Source organism: Tupaia chinensis, unplaced genomic scaffold, assembly GCF_000334495.1.
Source record: "Tupaia chinensis unplaced genomic scaffold, TupChi_1.0 Scaffold149184_1, whole genome shotgun sequence".
Classification (NCBI taxonomy): Eukaryota; Metazoa; Chordata; class Mammalia; order Scandentia; family Tupaiidae; genus Tupaia; species Tupaia belangeri.
Window position 1 is genome coordinate 1,377,289 of NW_006209032.1, and position 7,003 is coordinate 1,384,291.

Here is a 7,003-nt window from a genome sequence, read left to right on the forward strand (position 1 = left end):
TCGGCATTCAGTGCTGTCCCTCTTCCCTGCTGAAACCCCAGCCTTCATAGCTGTTCTCCAGGTAAGCAGGCCCTGTGCTGGCCTGGGCCCTGTATAGTCCTGGCTCTCTGGTTGTGACTGAATCCAGCAAGACTCCTCTTATTTATTTATTTTTTCTTTCATGAGACAGAGAAAGAGACAGGCACCCTGAATGGGGTCTCAAATCCCAGGTATTACATGCCCAGCTCATCCAGGTCACTCTGGGAACAGAACCCCAGGTCTTCAAGGTAGACCTAGACTTTTTTTTTTTTTTTTTTGAGAGATTTTCACTGTAGGGCGCATGCGCTCGCCAGACAGAGAGAGACATAGAGACAGAAAGCGAGAAATCACCCCCCAGGGGGGATGGTCACGCCGTAATCCCTTCTCCTCCATTCTCCTCTCAGGATCTTGGGCACGCACGCACACGTGCCCGGCGTGAGTTTAAGCCACCGGGTCCAGGACACGAACCGCAGTCGACTACGTGGGAGTCCAGCGACATAGCCATTATGCTAACTGCTGGTTCCCCGACTTTTTTTCAAATTATTTGTTATAGTGTGTGTGCACTTCCCAGAGAGAGAAAGCACCTTGCGGGGCAGTGGCCACACTGCAGTCCCTTCTCCTCCACTCTCCTCTTGGGATTTTGGGCACACATGCACTTGTGCCTGGTATCTTCAGGCTGCTGGTCCAGGCCTCCAACCAACGGTCAGCCATGTAGGATCCACCCACCTTAGTCACCACGCCACCTGCTGGTCCTGCTGATGCAAGAGCCCCTCTGGCCTGCTACCAGAGCTGATGCAAGAGCCCCTCATTCTGCAGCCTGAACAGGTTTGGTGACTGTGGTGGGCAGAAAGGGAACAAGGGTGGGGCTGGGCTTGCACTGCCTTTAGAGGAATCAGAAGCCGGAGTTTGGCGAACACTTGATTCTCTGTGTGGACTCACAGTTTAGCCAGCAGGCTCTCACCTGAGTAGGGGGAGGCAGAAAGCCCCAGGCAGAAGTGCTTTTTCCCGCTCTCCTTCGTCCTCTCCCAAGGCTCCCTGCACTAGCCGGTCCCACAGGTCCTTCAGGCTCACTTCAGTCACCTGTGACTCCCGCACACGGTGTCTCCTTTCTCACCAGGATGCCGGAGGCAGGAGGCTTTATTTTCCGGACAAGAACATAACGCAGGGGCCCTACAGTGGCCTGGCAGTGGAGTACCGCACTGCGAGGCAAGTCCACGTAGGAAGGTTCTTGGTTCCAGTCTGGAGACCTCCCTGGAGCACACACTTGCCCATGACCTGGGGCTGGCTGAGCTGGGAGTGGATTGTGGCTTCCAGACCTGTTGGGGGTGCTGTCTGTCTCTCTTGCTCATTAGAGAAATAAATAGAAAATTTTTCTTAATTTTTTTTTCTTTAGGTTTCTGCCATAGGGTGTGTGCATTTTCCAGAGAGATGGAGGGAAGGAAAGTGAGAAATCACCCCGGGAGGAGATGGCTACTGTCCTTTCCCTCCATTCTCCTCTGGGATTTTGGGCATGCATGCACATGCTTCTGGTGTGATTTTCAAGCCATCAGGTCCAGGACTAGAACTGTGGTTGGGAATCCAGTACTTTAACCACCATGCCACCTGGTGGCCCCCAGTTTTTCTCAATTTTGAAAAATTTTTTTTCTTTTTACAGAACTTTTAAAATTTAATTATTTTAATTTGATCAGAGAAGGACAGAAAGAGACAGAGAGGGAGGAAAAGAGAAAGCAAGCCACCAGGTTTGGGACTTGAACCGTGGTCGGCCATGTGGGAGTCCAGCACCCTTAACCACCCTGCCATCTGTCAGTCCCTTCCTCAATGTTTTAAAAAGTTATATATATGGGGAACCAGCAGTTAGCGTAATGGCTATGTCACTGGACTCCCACGTAGTCGACCGCGGTTCACGTCCTGGACCCGGTGGCTTAAAACTCACGCCGGGCGCGTGTGCGTGCGTGCCCAAGATCCCGAGAGGAGAATGGAGGAGAAGGGATTGCGGCGTGACCATCCCCCCTGGGGGGTGATTTCTCGCTTTCTGTCTCTATGTCTCTGTCTGTCTGGCGAGCGCACGCGCCCTACAGTGAAAATCTCTCCAAAAAAAAAAAAAAAGTTATATATATGTATGTGTATCAAGCCACACAGGGAGATCAGGGCTAAGCATGGGGCCCCCGGAAAAGTTCTCAGGAAACAGGCACATTTGATGGGAAGCTCAGGCGAGTGGCACACAGGCGGGGGAGGCAACCCTCCATAACCACTGGCTTTCAGAGGGGCAAGCGCTGGCTCACTGGGACCTGAGGGGGTGGGGGACCCAGTAATGCTCTGTGGGGCACTACCTGGTCACTCACCCCGGAGTCATTCGGCCTCCCCTGCCACACCCAGAGTCAGTGATGCCGACAGGTAGCGCTGTCCCGCTCACGGCTTCCAAAGGCAGGGGACCATTCTTCTAGAAAGTGTAACTCGGCAGAAAGCACAGGTCCCCAGGAAGCTGAGGCGGACGCTTCACAGCCTCAGTGGCTTGCTGTGCTCCTGTGGGGAAACAGGGCTGCCCTGTGCCATCTGTCCCAGTGTTGGCACGCGGAATGACCAAGCACAGCCCAGGGCAGCCCTGCTACCTCCAGGGTTGGCTGAAGGGCCAGCTCTAGCCGGCAGCATGACACGAATGCTGGACCCCTGGAGCCCCTGGGCAAACACCCGAGGATGGTCTCACGACTCAAGTACAACCACAAAGAGAGGTTACTGTTAGCCAGGGCTCCTTAAGGAGGGGGTGTCTTAGGGAACAGCACCTGTGGCTGCCCGGAAGAATGGTGGACGTGGGATGTGACCAGACGGGAACAAAGGGACAGTGACACAGAGACCACTAAGTCACCCCAAAGGGAACGTTTGGGTGGGACTGAAGAAAAACTCAGGACATCTCGGGGAGCAGTGAGGAGGGTTTGGGCTAACCTCTGGGTCAGGGGGCCAGAAGGTGGCATGATGGTTAAGGGCCTTGGATTCCCACATGGCCGACCGTGTTTAGAGTCTTGGACCTGGCAACTTCTTTCTCACTTTCTCTCTGTCCCTCACTAGTCTAAAAAATAAAAATAAAGTTAAATAAAAAATAATTCTTTAAAAAGAAAAAGAAATGTCTGAGTCAGATATGGGTGCCTAAGGGTGCTGTGTTCGTGTCTATAGGACAGGGACCGCAAGCTACACATGCAGAAGGCAGCTCCAGGGTGAAGGGCCAGGGAAGGGCCCCTGCCTGATCTGTCCCCAAAAAATACAGGCTCCAAGTAAATGATGATTTGTGTTGTTTTCATGGAAGAACAGCACTATTAGAAGTACAGTACTTGGGACCAGCAGGTGGCATAATGGTTAAGTCACTGGACTCCCATGTAGTCAACTGTGGTTTGAATCCTGGACCCAGTAGCTTAAAACTGACACGGGGCATGTGCGTGCATGCCCAGGATCCCAAGAGGAGAATGGAGGAGAAGGGATTGTGGCGTGGCCATCACCCCTGGGGGGTGATTTCTCGCTTTCTGTCTCTCTGTCTGGCGAGTGCATGTCCCCTATAGCAAAAACCTCCCCCCCCCCCCGAAAAAAAAAGAAAGAAAAGAAACCCAGGAGGCTGAGAGAGACCCCAGGAGAAATGGTCACACTGAAGTCCCTCCTCCACCTGTCCCTCCTTTGGGGATTTTAGGCTGACATGCTTCTCAAGCTGCTGAGTCCTGGACTTGAGCCACAGGGTTGGCCAAGTGAGATCTGATGCCTTGACTATCAGGCCACGGAGCCAACCTAGTTTTTAAATAATACACATTTTCCATGAGCTTTCTGAAGATCTCACGATCGACTGGGATTTTGACTGGCAATGCGTTATATCCCTATTATTAGTTGGGAGAAAACTAGCACCTTTATAGTATTGAATCTTGTAATCTTTGAACTTAGTTTTTTTTATTCCATTTGTCTAGTTCTTTCAGTAATGTTTGTGTGTGTGTGTGTGTGCGCCCACACACACACGCGTGCACGTGGCCTGTACATCTCTCAGTAGATTTAGCCCTCAGCATTTGGTATTACCTGATGCTATTGCAATGACATCAATTTTACAATTTAAAAACAGTTTCCCGTTGATAAATAGAAGTTATGGGTGGTCTCTATATTAACCTGTGTCCAATGATTTCTTAATTTGTTCTTACAAATTATCTGCAAGTTCTTTTGGATTTTTTTTCCTATAGCACTTGTGTGCTCACCAGAGAGACAGAGGGAAAATGAGAAATCAGCCCCCAGTGGGGATGGCCACACTACAGTCCCTTCTCCATTCTCCTACTGGGATTTTGGGGACGGATGCACACACCCAGTGTGATTCTCAAGCCATGGGTCTGAGACGCAAACCATGATCAACCATGTGGGAGTCCAACACCTTAACCACCTCTTCTGGATTTTTTAAATACGTAATCCTGTTACTTACAGATTTAAATTTTTCCTTTCCAGTCTTCATGCCTTATTTTTCTTGTCTTACGGCACCAAGCCCTCCAATATCATAGCAAGGCTTGTCATGAACAAGCCGTGGTTCGAGTCCTGGACCCGGCAGCTTAAAATTCCCGCTGGGCACGTGTGTGTAAGATGAGACCAGTCCGCATGGCTGTTTTTCTCCAGTGACGCTCTGCTCCTCCAGAGAAGAACCCGCAAATTCCTATAAGGGCTGGATGGTTGAGCTGAACAGACCAGCCTCACCTATGTTCTGACCTCCTCTCCCGCTGGGAGGAAGAAGTCTGCGGACAGGACAGGGAGGAGTGTCTGCCTCACCTCTGTTCTCTGGTCTTCTCCCCATCTACACCACGACAGCCCCAAACCCAGGTCCCCGAGCACCCAGAGCACCCACAGGCGGTGGATGAACCCTCCATCAGCTTGGAACTGAGAGAAAGAGGACGCGCCGTGGAGGAACCTTACTGTGTTCGAGCTTGGAGGTGGAGGGAAGGACTGTCACCCAAACTTCACGAGGAGTGCGCGGGAGCTGCCCCCGGGGGTGCGGCACTGAGCGGAGAGGGAGGTCAGCCATGGAGGCAGGTGCGGCGGAGCGGCGCCGAGAGCCGTTCGCAGTCAATACCGTGGTTCAGGAGTCTACACTGGGAGAGCTCTGCTCTCCACAAGGAGCAGCGGCTGCTCTAGGGACGACAGCAACCTCAGTTTCCCTCAGCCACGGTCCCTTTCGCCTCTGCACATTGTCCGCACAGCCTCCAACAGCTGGCTTGGCTCCCACTTCGCTCCTCATTCAAGGCATTGCTCATGCGTCTCCTGCGGGAAGCGTTCCCAGATCGCTAGGATGACTCAGGGCCCTGGGACCCCGGCGTCCTCATCAGTGCCCTGCCGGCCTCCTTCCTTCGTCGGCGTCAGATTCTGCGATTTCCATCACTAGATTGTGAACCGGGAGAACGGGGATGCTGTCAAAGCCACGCCCGCGGCTTCCGGCCTCAGCTCCTGCACCAGCTGGCCCGCATCCAAAGTGGTCTGCCGTCAGCGCCTCTGCAGACGCCCCACCCCCACAGAGACCAGACTGCGCATCCGACACTAGGGAGGTCCTCAGAGTCAGAGACACTGGAAGGCACGCGCGGAGCCCCATTCCCGCCTGTGCTCAGTAGCCACGTGGGGCTCTCAGGAGGTGGAACCCACGTGAGCCCCGCCTCCCGGAAGCGGAGTTGTGGAAGAGAGGGGGAGTGCGCCGTCTGATTGGTTGGTGGTGATGTCATAGGTACTGTTAGGGGCGGGCCAGAGGCCGTGACCAGGCGTTCTGGGCCTGGTTGAAGCGGGTCCCACCCCACTGGGGGAGCCGCACCCAGTGGAGCGTTCCAGGGTCCTGGCCCTGACTCTCTCCTTGGTGCCGAGATGCCTGCGTCTTCTGCACCTGGCGCTGTAGCCATTTATCGATGCCGCCTTTAGAGGCCGGCCTGTAGAGCGCGTCCTGGGTTCGCTCTCCCGGCCAACCTGGAACCCGCAGAGCCCCCTCCCTTCACAATGAGTTCGCCGTGAGGGGCGGGGCCTCCCATTGTGCCAATAGAAACAATGACTCTCTGATCGGAGAGCTCCGCACCCCCTCTCCGCCTCCTACAGCCTTCCGTGACGTCTGTTGCTCCGCATCCATCCATTGGCCAACTGAGACCGGCGCGTGCCAGGAGTTGTACCGCGCGGGGAGAGCTGAATAGAGCCGGGGCCGGAGAGCACTGGGCTGTCAGTTCCTTCAAGGGGTTAAAGGATGTGGCCGTGGCAGCAAGGGGCGGGGATCCGAGGAAGCTGGGCCCGCACCCGTGGGGCAACGCCGGGCCCCGCGTGGCATCCCAAAGTACGGGACCCGCGGCTTGGAGCTGGGATATAGCCTCCAATGAGGGAGCCCCGAGCCCCGAGCCCAGAGACTGTTGGGGGTCTGCGAGGCAGGGAAAAGTCTGGCTTCTGGTCCTGCCTCGCTTTGGGAGGGTCATCTCAGGTCCCTGCTTTGCAAGGGGCGCTCCACACCCGCAGATGTTCCTGACATGTTTCCTAACTTAAAATTTGCTGACTGAATAGTTAAAGCTATTGTTTGGGTCCTGGCCTACGTGTGGCCTTCGTCCCCTCCGACCCAGGGGTCCGCGTGGTGTCCGCGCCCAGGGCCCTGAGAAAGCTCTATCTGCACATCGCGAGCACACCAAAGTTTGAAACTGGTGCTCGGCAAGGGTGACAAGAGATCCAGAAGCAGAAGAAAGACTAGGAGACGGAGGGAGGACTGCGCCCTAGCAGGGGAGGCGGTGAGGGCGGTGGCCGAGAGCGGGAGGGCGGACCCAACCGCGGCGAACCTCCGCGCTCGCTTCAGCACTGTGGGCAGCACCACGGCCTCAGTAAAGATGGCGGCAACAGCTTCGGTCCTCAGAGCTGCCATGCGCGGCGGGCTGTACCACCGGGTTTGGGGCGCCGGGGCGGAGGTGGAGCGAACCATCGGGGCGGCCGGGAGCCATGTTGGAGCGGCGGGGGGCGGGCACCGACTCCG